Source organism: Rattus norvegicus, chromosome 1, assembly GCF_036323735.1.
Source record: "Rattus norvegicus strain BN/NHsdMcwi chromosome 1, GRCr8, whole genome shotgun sequence".
NCBI lineage: Eukaryota > Metazoa > Chordata > Mammalia > Rodentia > Muridae > Rattus > Rattus norvegicus.
Genome location: NC_086019.1, coordinates 157,354,034 through 157,370,004, shown reverse-complemented (window position 1 = coordinate 157,370,004; position 15,971 = coordinate 157,354,034). Strand labels below are relative to the sequence as shown.

Below are 15,971 nucleotides of genomic sequence, written 5' to 3'. Positions count from 1 at the left end.
AGATGTGTGTGTGTATGTGCACACATGAATTTATATCAAGCCAAATAACATATTTTGCTGTTTGTGCAAACTTGAACAATCCAGAAACAAATAATAAAAATGAATTCTTAGGATTGTCATAATGAATGAATGAAAAGACTATCGAAAATATCTAGATACTTCCCATAAATTCCATAAGCAGTATTGATTATGTCTTTGTAAAATCCACCACTAGAAAGACTATCAAGAAAGGGTAAGAAAACTTTGGAGATAAAATTCTTAAAATACAGAAAGATATGGCTTCCTAATAGTTAAAGTAAGATAGGTAGTGTGAACAATTATTGTCATAGTAACCATAACTAAGCAACAAGGAAAAGAATGTGAATATCGTTGACTCTCATGACATGCCATGTCTATGGTCTTTTTCTGTGTTATTTCAAGACCTTGACATATTTACTGGGTCACGGTGATGGTTGAAATTGCAAAGTAATGCTTATTATTCACCTTAACATATGCTATTAGAACTCCAGATCTATTTTATTGTGGTAATGCACTGCTACATAAATAATATAAAAGCACCCAGGCTACTGCTGGCAGGACATGGGCAGGCAGGCCAGCCTAGCCTGTTCTCATCTGGACTCTCTTACCCTGAGCTCAGTATCTCCACTTGGCTCGGTAAGTTCCCTTGGTGGGTCTCTGCCATGCCATCCCCACTCTTCCAAGTCCCTGTGGTTGACTTGTTTGCCCTGCCACCGTAACTTTCTCTGGAACTCAGTTTAGTTGCTGCGTGAAGGAAAACACCACAAAATCACTGGGCACAGCAACTAGCATCCTAATTTTGTAAACTATTGTAATACAACTCCTCCAGTGGTGAATTCACCATCTAAACCAGGTCTCTCTGGCTAGCTACATTTTCTCCAAGCTCTCCCCTTTCAAAAGCCCCCTTTCCTGCCTCCCCTCTTCCCCTCTCCGACCTGCAAGTCTCCCCTACTTCTCTGTGCTTGACTCCTAGAAATCTTAATTCCTTAGGGGAGAGTCCTCATGAAGTCACCAGATTATGTGATTCTCTCCTCATCCAAGGCAGCCCCTCTTGGGGAAGCAGAATTAGCATCAAAATGCAAACAGCACCAGGCTATCCACAGCAAGGTACTGCTTCAGGATTCACATGAAGCGGTACTCAGAAGCCTTTTTCCAAAAATTACAGAATATTCTACATTAATTAAAACAACAAACTTCAAAAGAAAACTAAGAATTTCTGAAACACTTAAGTACTGGAACATTCGAGATTATGATTATGAGAATTTTTCATCCAAAGTAGGAAAATAACCTGTTATTGTGTAAAGTTTATAGGGATGTATATTTTATACTTTGCAGTATAGAAATCTTATTTTCATTCTCAGTTTTCAGTAGGCTCCAATATTCAACAGACATTCAAGTTAATCATAGTTTTCATTCACCAGAAGGAAAAAAATGAGCATTGATCAGATAATCAAAATATAAAAGAAATAAAGTCCAGCTATCACCCCTCCCCAAATATCAAAATCACCAAACTTCCACTTTTCATTTTATAATATTCAGTTCTTCACACATCAAGTAGCTAAGAAAAGGATTCCGATAGGATGTATATGATTGGTAGAGTGCTTGCCCAAGATACATGAAACAGCAGTTCAAATGTCCAGCACAGCACACAAAAAAGGAAAAAGCATTAACGCAAGTTATAAATGTATAAGTTTAAAGAAATATGCATACTTACATAATTGTTGCCACTTTTGATATTCATCGTATAAAATTTGTTTTCTTTTGTTTTTTCCCCTTTGTTGTAGAGGAGATCAAATCCAGGTCCTTGAGCATGATAGGATAGTACTGTCACTGACCTGCACATGCAGTCCTAGAAAACACCCTTCAGTCACATTAGGTTGTGTATACCTCATTACACTTTCCAACAATATTATGAGAGGGTTCTACTTATCTACAGTTTTATAGAACCTTAAGTTCCATAATGATCATCATTTGAGCAGGGCAGGTAATGATATAGACAAGTTAAATATCTTTCCTAAAATCCCTCATCTGAGAAAGTGTTAGAAATGTGGCAGTGTGGTGATATAAATAAGACATTACCTCATGGGTTCATGTATTTGAACACAAGTCACAGTTGGTGGCACTGTTTGGGAAACTTTTGGAACCTGCAGGGAATGTGGATTGCTGGAGGAAGTAATTCCCTGGAGAACACCTTGAGGGTTTATAGCCTTGTCCCATTTCTAGTCTGATCTCCACGCTTCCCCTTTATGGTTAAATATGTAGCTGTTCAATGTTCTTCTCTGTTTACCTGCTACTATGCTTCCCTAACCATAATGGACTATTCCTCTGGAATTGCAAGCCAAAGTAAACTATTGCTTCCATAAGTTCCTTCTGGCCATGCTATTTAATTACCGCAACAAAAAGTAACTAAAATAGGTAATAGCTCAGGGACGATGATCACCATAAAGACCTGCAGAATTCCACAGTTAAAAGGCTTACAGAGTAGAGCCAAGATCACTGTACTGACTCACTGCCCTGTGATCCTTTGTGTGTCATTTCCAGCCACGAAGGAATATTTGATTTTTGAAACTGAACTCATTCCTTAAATTTTTATTTTGTACAAGCAACTGAAATATCAAAGTACTACAAATAGATCTCTGGTCTCGCAAACCAGATTTTATGGAAATAACAGCATGTATCTTTATCGTGCAAGATAGTTAGTATGTGAAAACAAATAAACAAACAAAAAACCCATGGCCCAAAGGAGGATCAAAAAGAGGTTTAAAAAAGGTAGTTTTTTTTTAAATTATTTTCAGTGTGTATGTATCCTTACAAAAATATTGAAGAGTAAAAATTGCCTAAACATAATTTGATTCAAAGTGATGCCAACTTCAAATTTAATCAAAGTTCATATTACTGTTTTCTGGCCAAGAAAATATATCATATGAGAGGAATGATCACTGTTATCCTCTGTAGTCTCTGCCAAGGAATTAATACTCAATTTAATATGAATGCTTGCTGAACAAGGAGCGATTTAATTCTAATGTTCATCTTTGCTACTCTACTATGCAGGTAGTTTTGCTACATTTTTAATTGATAATTTTATATGTGAAACTTATTTTTAAATACTATAATGTATTTTGTTCAAATCTATACCATTCTCTCCCATCTAGTCCCTCCCCTATCTGGACTGTATGCACATACATATAAGACCATCTATTTGAGCATAGGCAGCTTTTCGAGGATTGCTTCCTGAAGAAAACTGACTTTTCCTCTCTGGTAGCCATTGTTTACCAGTAGCAGCTCAAGCAGGGATCATATTTCGTAGGCGTGTCAAACATCCATGCTTGCCTTTGGGGTGGCTTGATCTTTGGCAGGTCTTATACCTGCAATCAGAGCTGCTGTGAGTTGATGGGTACAGTAGCTCTTTCACATCAAGCAAATGGTGTTAATGTTCAGTCACCCATTAGAACTGGCTTTCTCTTTCTGTTTCTGCCTTCTCTTCATTGATGATCTCTGAGCTGTGGTTGAGGAGATGTTATAGAGATGTCTAGTTTAGAGCAGAGAAATCTCCACATGATAACCAGTCCTGGCACTAATAATTATGTATCACAAAAAGAAGTTTCTCTGAGGACAAGAGTTTATTCCCCTAATCTAGGGTATAAAAGCAGTTTAACATGTCCATTCAGTTTAAAAAAGTAGATCTGAGTTCCTCCCTGGGGTGGATGGCCAAACCAGTTAATAAACCCCTTTTATGGAGAAGATTTTAAATCCAATTAGAAAATAGTTGGTTTCTCCCATAATATTCTAAACTATAATTGTATCAGTGAACATATCTTACCTAGAACAAATTATTATATCTTTTAGGATTCATATTTGTGTGAGATAAATATTGAATACTTTTCTTCATTGGTGTCATAAATATAACCTGTAAAAGCTAACCAGTAGGGTTCAAGTTTCTAAATCAGTACCAGTTTGATTTCTCCAAGTCCTATAATCAAGTATGTGCTATTTTCAGGAATAGGGTCTTACAATTACATTCTGGAGTATAATATAGACCAACAATGATATCCTGTAAGTTTTGAGGGGGCTTGTCTATAGGATTCCACTGACCAATAACTTAAAAATATACAATCTGTATCTGCCTTTGGGATTTTTATTTGATAAACTATGGTATCTGAAGAGGCACTGTCCTATGTCATATGGTAATTCCATTTAAAATTCATATATGTAAATATTTTAAGAAGTATCTACACACCTGGGGATCTATCTCATATGCAGCCACCAAACCCAGACACTATTGATTATACCAAGAAGTGCTTGCTTACAGGAACCTGATTTAGCTGTCTCCTGGGAGGCTCTGCCAGAGCCTGACCAATACAGATACAGATGCTTGCAGCCAACAATTGGACTGAACATAAGGACCACAATGAAGGAGTTAGGGGAAGGCTGAAGTAGGTGAAGGGGTTTGCAACCCCATAGGAAAAACAATAATATCAACCAACCAGATCCCACCCAAGCTCCCAGGGACTGAATCACCATTCAAGAATACACATGGAGGAACCCATGACTCCAGATACATATGTAACAAAGGATGGCCTTTTCAGGCATCAGTGGGAGGAGAGGCCCTTGGTCCTGTGAAGGCTTGATGCCCCAGCATAGGAGAATGCTAGGGCAGTGAGGCAAGTGTGAGTACATAATTGAGGAAGCACCCTCATAGAAGCAGGGAAAGGGGGGATGAGAGAGGAGGGTGAGGAGGTGAAACTGGGAAGGGGGATACATTTGAAATGTAAATAGACAAAATAACCAATGAAAATGAAAACAAACAAACAAACAAATATCTACACTAGTAGATTTCCAGATGGTACTTCAAAATGTCTTTACTGGTGGTTATTCCTTCTCCAAAGACCTTCCTCCACACTGCCTTCCCATCTCACCATATTTAAACTTTCTTGATCCATTTCCCTTTTCAGCCTTCATACTACCCTTGTTCTATTCTTTGTGAGCAGTTCTCGATTAATTTTTATTAATTATTTTATTATTTATTTATTTGCTTTCCAAATGTTGGCCCTTTATTCTTACCTTTCAATAGCTCCCCCATGACTTCTTACTAGTAAGCTGCTTGATTAATTCTTTCATTCTCTCCCCTGGGCACACAACTCACAATTGGAAAGTTCTGTGATGTTTTTACACTTCTAGGATACCTAGAATAAACTCTCCATCTCTACTTAAAATCATATTTCTGTACATTCTGAATATAAAAAATGTAGCTAGGAAAGTTTCACGTAAGTCTCTCTGAGTCTACTAAAATTTTCATGGCCCCTGTCAAGCTTAACCACTTGTTCTTTGGTATGCCTTCCAAGTAAATACTTGAACTTTTTTTCAGGAAACAGCATAAAGCTAAAACAATAGATACTGGTTTACTTAAGACCAGATTAATTAAAATTCATTGGCTAAGTTTCATTTTTTAGCATGTAATACATGTGCATATTTTAGCCTAGATCAGGGAATCCAAATTTGAAGATTTTCAGAACATCTTTTGACTTTGAGGAAATTGTATATTTTCTCAATTAAAAGTGATATTTGGAAACATTTTCAAAATACAATTCAAATACTATTTCTTACATTAAAATTATTTTGTAATAATATTTATTTTTGATAGTATACTGTATTATCATAATTTACTCCTTCCCTTTCCTCCCTCAAACCTCTTCTCTGTACTCTTTTGCTTTTCCACTCTTCTGTCCTGTGAGTATGTGCAGATTCTCTAGCAATTGCTGATGCCCTGCTGCTCTGTATGCAGATAAGAATACAAAGGATTTTTATGCCATCCCCTTAAGGATGCAATTTAATCAAGAGACAAGGTTAGCCTTTATTGACTAGGATTTAGTATGTGAAATATACTCAATATAGAAAATGATCAATATTCTATCCAAATGAGGGTTGACAGCATATGTCAAAATGACTTTGTCAAGTGGATTTTTCAGACCACAATGTAACGATGGATCAGAGCGGTATATACTGTTGTCCTTGGGACTGTGATTAAATTAGCTCACAGTGTTTGCCTTATCTTCTCCAGAGCACATTAAAATAGGAGTAAGTCGTTAAAATAAAGCATGTCAAAAACAGAGAGAAAAGGAAGGAATAGATGCAAATAGAATAAGTAGAGCAGGGTATGGAGGGTAGATTTGAGCTTGCTTTAAGAAACATTTACCTGGGGTTAAATGACCCATATATGTGTCGTGCGTTCTCAGAGTAGACGGTATACAGATACAGAGGGTGATAGCTGCATGGATAACTAACTAACATTGGCAGAGATAAGTGCTGCCAAAGTTAAGGTGTGTTTACAGTACTGTCTAAAGTTAATGTGAAGGAACTTGCAGTGGCCAGGCGTGTGAGATAAGGTGATACTTTAACTGCTCCTTTAAAACTAATCACATTTTTGAGCACTGTTTCTGAATTAGTTTTTTTCCTAAAGGTTTTAAAGACTTCTCTTCACTGTGCTACTCATTTCTGTGTTCTAAATTCCACAAATGCTCTTCTCTTACCTGTTGAAAGTCTTAGCTAACACCGCTTCGCTTGCTTTACACCGTTGCTGCTTAACCACATTTCTAGTACACAGTGTCTGAGCAGTGCTTGTGAATCATTTTGACAACTGTGAATATATTGTCTTCGTTTTTGGATTTTCTTTCAGTTAATAATATTCTAGATGTTAATAGTCGTCAGTTTTACACTATGGAATTCATTGCCAAGCTATTTGAAATAGAACCATTAAGCCTCCATCAATGCTATTATCTGAAGGCTTTAGTTTATTACATGAGCTGCCAATTATTTTCCCATTGTTGATTTTGCTAGACTGGTTTGACTGCCTCATTGTGGATAGGAGCCATCTAAGCCAAAACTGTCCCTCACCATATCCCAGTGTGCGGATATGCTGCTAAATAATTCTCACAGCCCTTTCTTATATTCTCTTTGCACACATGACAGGACTTTTTCTGTTTTTCTTAGTTCCCTTATGAACTAAATACTTGCAACTATAGCACTGACATTTGAAGTCTTTCTGAGAAGGAAAAATACTAAGCATTATGACACAAATTCCCATTACAGGAGATGGAGTAGCCAAATAGAAAGTTTTCTACTCACCCAGGTGTCTACAAATCAGATATATTGACACTGTGGTACAGCTGGAGCAGAGTTAGCAATATCAGAAATAATGGTTATATCAAACAATGCCTAGTACTTGGCAAAAACACGTATGGTATTTGTGCCTGATAGAACATCTGTGTCTTCACACACAAGCGTGAGTGATGAATGCAAGCATTTGGCTTTCTTTCTGGGATATCTTTTAAAGCAATGAGGGATCGCACCATCTTTTATTCTTCATTTTCTATTTCTTTAAACATTAATTCATTTACTTGTTTGTTCATTTGTTTGTTAAGACAGGCTTGCTCTATATTCCCTTGGCCGTCCTAGAACTCACTATGTAGAACAGGCTGGTCTCAAATTCAGAGCTCCACTTGCCTCTGCCTCCCAAGTGATGGGTTAAAGATATATACACTATGCTATGTTTCTTTCTTTTTTAGTGATATATATATATATATATATATATATATATATATATCATATATATGATATATATATATATATGGAAGTGTTACTTCTTCCAAAGACATTTCCTAATGTCATCTTCTCACTTGCATATATTTTTTCTTTCAATTGCGCCTTCTCTCCATTTTTTAACTTTCACTTATTTCTTGTGAATTTCACATCATGCAACCAATCCCTTTCATCCTTCCACCCCTCCATCTATGTTCTTTGCAAGCATCCTCCAAAAGAAAACAAAAATGAAAACAACAGAAAAGAGATTAAAATATAATATAAAAATTAAAATTAAAAAATCTCTCTGTGGAAACTGTGATGTGTCACACTGAGTACCATTTTGACCAAAGAGCTTTACTTGCAAATGTTCATTACAATGAGTCATAGCTGTGATTTGAGGCCTCTGGTTTCTGCTATAGTATCTATACTGGATCCTCTCAGATATCCTATTATTGCCTTTTGTTACAGCGATCCTGCAGCTTTGGTTCTGCAGGACCAACTGCTTCTCCAGTAGTTAATAGATAGAGTATATATTGGGTTGGGCCAACTGGATTTGAGCCTGGATGGTGGATGTGTTGTTCAGCCTGCCTGTTTTCCTGTGCCTGTGTCATCAGCAGTCCAGCTTTCCCACTTTGCGCAGGTAAGGGGACAGGGATAGCTATCTTCCTTTGGCAACTGGCAATGGGATAGGGATGTCTCTTCTGTGCCAACAGGGCCAGCTCTCCAGCATTTCCCAAGGTAGAGGCAGGACCACCTTTCCAGCTCTTATGACCTTAGAGTTTGCTTTCCCATTCCCACACCACCAGAACAAGCTCTATTGTGCTGCCCAAGGCATATGCAAGCACATTTTCAATCTTTACTTTTAATTTCACAAATTATAGACATGACAAAGTAGACAGGAAAAAGGCAAGGTAGGCCTGAAGTCTACACAAAACTCTAAACAACCAAGATGCACTAGGAGTAGGAGAAACTGTCTTTTCTAAGATAAAAAAAGTTAATTGGTTATCCAAAATCAATGGTCAGTTCTGGATAAATACAGATAAGTAACATAAAATGAACAAGTTTTGTTTATACATTACACACACACAACACACACACACACACACACACGTATATGAGTGTGTGTATATATATATATGTATATAAAACAAAATAATAAAACATAAGTGATGAATTTGAAACAGAGCAAGAAAGGGTATACTGGAGAAAATCAAAGGGAAAAGGGTTACAAAACAAACAAACAAACAAACAAAAACAAAACAAAAACAGCATTTAAAGGTGGTTTGCTAGTTAAGGGTGCATATTGGGCTCTCAGAGGCTCAGAGTTTGGTTTCTGGAACTGAATTTGGATGGTTCAAAAGTACCTTCAACTACAGCTTCAGAGGATCTTGGGCCCTGGCCTCCATAAGCACATTCACTCAGGTACACACAGACACAAATGTACCAATATATCCATACATACATGTAAGTGAAAAGTACAAATTTAAAAAACCCATTTCATCTGAGGACCTTCCCCCAACATAGGTTACTTGGGTTTTGAACATACTTCCATTTCTTAATAATATACAGTGTACTTATAGATTCTGTTCATTAATATTTTTTCTATTCTACTGCAGAATTTCTCTCCTCTGAGACTTACTATTGTTTCCTTATATCTAAGTGATGGCAGCTCCCTTGTAGTCTACATATATTGCTTCTTGCTTTTTAGACAGCTGTGTTGCAAATTCCTTTGTTTCCCTGTACCTTTGTCTTTGCACATTACATCTTCGGAGCTGTGTTGGTCTCTGATGTTCTTTGTGTTCTTTGAGCTTTTGCCTTTTGTATAATTCATTGTCATATTTTATGAAGTCTCGGGTCTAACTCAAGTAAATATGTATGGACAATCTTCTATGCACAATGAGAGCACTCATCTGCATCTTGAAGAATGAGTAAGGCTTCAGTAGGCAGTAAAGAATGACAAGCTAATGGAAAGCATTTCATGTTATTAAACAGGTTGGCAATAAGGATAGATAACCTAGTCAGAAATCAGTAATAATTCAGATAGGTGGAAGGAAATATTTCTAAGAAGCCTAGCACTCATGCAGAAGACAGGATTAGAAGTCTAGCTAAAAATAAAGTCAGGTAAGTGGATCCAAAATTGTGAAGTACTTAACTTCTTACATCATGCCATTTGTCCTAAGTCACTGGTCAAGCAGAAAAGGAATTAAGAATTTAGGTGGAAGAAAGTTTGTGCCTTTGTGATGCAGTTGACTGGGCAAGAATTAAGTCTTTGTAAACATGCTGGATAAATCTACATAATGGTGAAAACTGTGACCACAGTATCACTCAAGGTTCATACAATATTTGGATCTTAGTAAGTACATTAATACACTAACCAATACCTTCTCACCCTTTGTGAAGTCAAGATAGTGTCGTTGAAACACTAAAAGTGGATTGGTAAAATTAACATAGTTAAAATGGGCATCTTACTAAAAGCAATCTATAGATTCAATGTAATCCTCCATTGAAATTTCAACACGATTCTTCACAAACAGGGAAAGAACAATTCTAAACCTTGTATGAAAAAACAAAAACCCAAGATAGCCAAAAAAAGTCTTAATAATAAAAGGTCTTCTGGGGAAATGACAGTCCCTGATCTCAAGCTGTACTAAAAAGCAATAGCGATAAAAAATTCCACATGGTATTGGTACAAAGACAGACAGGTCAATCAATGGAATAGAATCTAAGACCAAGAAATAAACCCACACATGTGTGGGCACTTGATCTTTGACAAAGTAGCCCAAAAACATACAGTGGAAAAAAAGAAAGCATTTTTTATAAATGTTGCTCATCTAACTAGTGGTCTATTTGTAGAATAATGAACATAGATCCACATTTATTACCTTGCACAAAACTCAAGTCCAAGTGTATTAAAACCTCAGCATAAAACCAGATATACTGAATCTAATAGAAGAGAAAGTGGAAAAGATTCTTGAAGTCACTGTCACAGTGGGAAATTTCCTGAACAGAACTCTAATGGCCTAGGTTCTAAAATCAAAAATTGATAAATGGGACCTCTTGAAACTGAAAGTCTTCTGTAAAGCAAAAGATACCATCAATGTGACAAACTGGCAACCGGCAGATTAGGAAGAATATCTTCACTAGCCCTACATCTGATAGAGGGATAATATCCAAAATGTACAAATAACTCAAGAAATTATACTCCCCCAAACCAAACAACCTAATTTAAAACATGGAGTACAGAACTAAACAGAGAATTCACAACAGAAGAAACTTAAATGGCTGGGAAGCACTTAAATGAATGTGAAAATCCTTAGTAATCAGTGAAATGCATTCCACCTTACACCAATCAGAATAACTAAGATCAAAAACTCAAGTGGCACACAGGCTGGTGAGGATGTGTGGAAAAAGGAACACTCCTCCATTGTTGGTGGGAGTGCAAACAGGTACAGACACTCTAAAAAATATATGGCAGCTCCTCAGAAAATTGGAAATAGTTCTACTTGAAGACCCAGCTACACCGCATTAGGGCATATACTCATAAGATGCCCCATCATACCACAAGGTCATGTACTCCATTATGTTCAGAGCAGCCTATTTGTACTGGCCATAAGCAGGAAACAACCCAGAATCCCTTCAATTGAAGAGTGCTTACAGCAAGTGTGCGTGAAGACCATGAATTTTACAAGGAAATGGATGGAACTAGAAAATATTGTCCTACGAGAGGTGTCCCAGACCCTAAAGGACATCCATAATATGTCCATTGATAAATGTATATTAGCCAAAAAGTACAGAAAGCCTAGGGTACAACCCACAGACCATAAGAAGTATAACAAAAAGAAAGGCTCAAATGAATGTGCTTCAATCCCATGTAGGATGGGTAACAAAAAAGTCATGGGAGACAGAGGGAAGAAGGGACCTCGGAGGGAGAAGAGAGGGGGAAAGGGGAACAGAATCAAGTATAGGGGGATAGGGTGGACAGGAGAGAAGCCCCGGGGAGCTAGGAGTATAAATGGAAATATGCAGCCTTGAGGAGATGGGGAGTAGTGAAGATGGGGAGGCCCTGTAGAAAGTACCAGAAACCCAGGAAGTGAGAGAATGTCAAGACTCAGTGAAGGTGACCTTAGCCAAAATTCCCAAAACTGAAGAGAGAGAACTCAGAGTCCACCTCTAGCAGACAGGGCCTCAAGTGGAGAGATAGGTTACTAACACACAGTCAAATTCTAACCCAGAATTGTTCTTGTCTAAAAGAATTGCAGGTACAAAACGGGAGTAGAGACTGAAGGAAAGGAGGTCCAATGACCAGCCCAACTTGGGATCCATCTCATGAAAGGGCACCAAGGCTGGACACTACTATACTATGAAGTGATTACAGACAGGAGCCTGGCATGGCTGTTCTTTGAGAAACTCTACCAGGAGCTGACTGAAACAGAAGCAAATACTTACACCCAACCATTGGACTCAAGTCAGGGAACCCTATTATTGAATCAGGGGAAGGATTGAAGAAGCTGAAAGGGAGAGTGACCCCATAGGAAGACCAGAGTCTCAATGAACCCTGACCCCAGGGAGCTAACAGAGACTGAGTGACCAATCAGGAGCGCACATGGGCTGGTCTAAGGCCCCTGGCACATATGTAGCAGATGACTGCCTGGTTTGGCCTCAGTGGGAGAAGATGTGTATAATCCTTGACAGACTTGAGGCCCCAGATAAGGGAGAGACCTGATGGGGTAGGGGAACACCCTCTCAGAGGAGGCAAGGGGGAAAAGTTATGGGATGAGGAACTATGGGAGGGGGTACCGAGGGTTAGAGTAATGACTCAAATGTAAATAAATATTTTTAAACACGTTAAGCATTTCAAAATAGTAGAATAAATTGTTTTAATAAATGAAGTTAATAATGCTTACATGTTAAGTTGAATTTTTTTAATTTATAGCATTTTTCTTTTGAAATTATAAATATATCATTTCCTCCCTTCTTTTTTTTTCTCCAACATGTCTCATCCCATGAAACTCTCTTTTTCTTTTTCAAATCAAGGAATGTTAATATTCATATATATTTACATATATAAGTATATACACAAATGCACATATATTCTGAGAATGGTAGAAATAATTTTTCCAAGAAGCATCCTCATCAATAGAAAATTATCAACCCTAATATCATAAACAAAGGTACAAGCATACAGACTTGTAGTGTGTAATTATTAAAAGACAATACATGCTAAAGCTAGCTATGTACCAGCAATGCAGTCTCCCCTCCCCCATTTGGAACTATAAGCTAAGGTCCTCCCAGGTTCCTGTGGTTAGCCTACCACCCTGCAGCTAGCCTATCAAGATTGGCAGCCACTGGCTCTAAGCCCCTAACCCCTTATAATGAAAATTCTAGAGGCTTATAAGTTATCAGTCATGTTTATAAAAGTAAATTCTTGACCCCCATAACATCCACACAAAACAACTCAAAACTCAATTGATATTGGTACAAGATACACACCTAGATTGGACAAATGTGACCTATATTTTTCTATTGCCCTTCTATGATATCCATAGCTACCTGTGGCCTTTTCAGGCCATGTGGATCTGGTTCATTATCCTTTTCTATAGTCTCCTCATCTCTGTCTCTCTCTGTCTCTCTGTCTCTCTGTCTCTCTGTCTCTCTGTCTCTCTGTCTCTCTGTCTCTCTCTCTCTCTCTCTCTCTCTCTCTCTCTCTCTCTCTCTCTCTCTCTCTCTCTCTCTCTCTCTCTCTCTCTCTCTCTCTGTCCCCTCTCTAAAACTTTCAGCCCAGTCTTCTTTTTCCATTGCCCAATCACAGGCTCTAGTCTTATCTGACTAATTAAGACTTTACCTGATTGCACCTGATTATGGGCACTCTTGAGGGAGCAGAACATTCAAACAGAAATCGCCAACACAGACAGAAATGATTCTATCTACATATCTCCCTCCTTTTTTGACTAGTAAGATTCTAGTTTGCAAAAGGCCAGGTTAAGATGCTTTCATTTTGGAATTCTATCATATAATTAACAAATACTTGCAATTTTCTTTATTTCTTCTGGAAACAATAAAGAACAAATTCATCTGTACTAGTTTGCAGTGGGCACTAAAATAACACCAAAAATAGACAAAAGTCTAATGTGTTACCAGCCAATAATTATAATTTATATTGGTATTACTACCCATAATTTATATTGGTATTACTAACAAATGAAATGTAAAAGGATATTCAATATATAATATGTTGAGATAGCTATTCCTATCAATATATGAATAGACAAAGAAACTATGATATATATTTGAATATATGAATACACTAATACACACAGATACATAAACACATATACAGGGACACAGACACACACACAAACACACATGCACAAAAAAGATTATAAAGTCCTCAATGCAAAGAACATCTTGTTCTGGTCAGGAGCACCCTTGAACCATGAGGACATTATAAGACAGGAAGTAGCCTAGTTGCAGAAGGATAAGATAGCATGCTGTTATTAATATTGAGTGGAAATATATCTAGACTGATAGAAACACTGAAGAATGCTGATTACTTGTGGGATTATAGAAGTACTACATGATTTGCAGGAAGTATGGAGTTTGTCATACAATAAAAACAAGTAGTGGAAGAGCTTTTGCAGCAATTGCCTATTGTTCTTTTAAAAACAAGAAACAATGGATCTCATGTCAAGAGTCCTTACAATAATAACAGTATGAATACAGTGTGCAAGATTTCTATCTCAAAAGTATTTTGTCTATTGTTTTGAGCTATATGACAGCGCAGTCTGAGTGACCAATATCACTTGATGGATTGGAGAACTCAAATGACAGATAATGTTTGACAAGAGATTATTTACTATCAAGGAGAACTAAATAGTTTTACTATATTGTGTAGATTGCAAAATTATGGTGAACTAGCAAACTGAAATAATTTTCTTTAAATAAAAAAGCAATGTGATAAACATCATTGGCTTCAGATGTCTCTACTGCCAATCTTGAAAAGATTCTGGCATCTGTGGAAAACACAGATTTACTGCTTTCAGAAAAAGGCATTTATAATTCATAGTCTGCTGTCATTGGGCCACTAAAACCACATTCGATGGGCAATGATTTTTCTCCAGGATTGGCATAGCATCTAAAGGGCTGTGTATATTACAAAAACAGTGTATACTTTGGTTTCTCTGTGACATAAGGAAAGTCAATGTTTCAAATGGCAGTGTAAACACTACATCAAGCCGACCTGGGGAAGGTAGGAAAATCATTATTAGCATACCCCATATTATCTCCCCAGTGTAGTCAACTAAACAATGTTACAACATCTGGCTCCAGGCTAGCATGTAGCAAGGAAAAGAGAGAAAATGACTATATTCCACAGTCAGAAAGCTTGTGGCAAAAAAAGAGAAGGTAAAACTTAAAATATAGTTACACATACAGATAGGCATATATAGAAATATATACATTTATGTATCTTTTATTTTTAATAAATAACAACGTAAGGTATTATCTTAAGTGAGAAAATATGAGATAAAATTGGAAAAAGATAAAATTGGATAAGATAAAATTTTATCTTAACTGAGATAAAATTGGAAAAAGGTGTGGAAGATTGTTTAGAAAACAGGGATGTATAAAAATGTGCTATGAGTTCCAAAGTGTGCTGGCGGGCCTCGGCTTCATAACATCTTTCTTGGTTCTTTGTTTTTCTCCAAATGGTAGCTTATGTGGCACAATCGCATAAATGATTTATGTTCTTATTCAAAGATATGATAAAATCAGAGAAAGTTTAAGAAAGTTTTTAATATTATTGAAGCAAAAGGAAATCAATACACAATTTATAGACAGTAGAAAATGAAAGTGATTGGCAGTCAATAATATTAAATAATTGTTTCACAGGTTGATGATCATTCAGAGCCTTCCAAATTTCTGCCACTTAAAACATTTCTAATGTCCAATGACAGATTCAAAATCCTCACACTACATCCACTGAAATATTCTGCAATCTCAATTTTAGTTTAAACAAAATGAATATAATCTAAATTTTATTTCATAAACTAATAATTCTCACTGTTTACAAATGTGTGTGTAATTTGCTACTCCTTATTACCACAAATCTGAGGATGATTTTAGATAAATATCTTCTAAATTTATTGTTCCTCTTCTGCTTTTACAGAACTGTAAATACTTTTTGTATTTCTTACTTACTTATTTATTTTATTTACATTCCAGCCGTTGAACTCCACTCTTGGTACCCCCTCCCACAGTTCCTCATCCCATAACTCTTCCCCCTTGTCTCTGAGAGTGTGCTCCCCAACCACCAGGCCCCCCTATTCCATGGGCCCTCAAGTTTCTCAAGGATTAAAACTCATCTTCTCCCACTGAAG

The 15,971-nt window shown here is 36.9% G+C and overlaps 1 long non-coding RNA gene across 1 annotated transcript in view; it reads left to right on the top strand.

The window, feature by feature from the left end:
* The first annotated feature begins 355 nt into the window (after nucleotides 1-355).
* LOC134485153 (uncharacterized) overlaps nucleotides 356-15,971 on the top strand; it is a 100,518-nt gene continuing 84,902 nt past the window's right edge. Inside the window, exon 1 of the long non-coding RNA XR_010063113.1 lies at nucleotides 356-654. This is a non-coding gene — a long non-coding RNA (uncharacterized LOC134485153). The remainder of the gene's footprint in view (nucleotides 655-15,971) is intronic.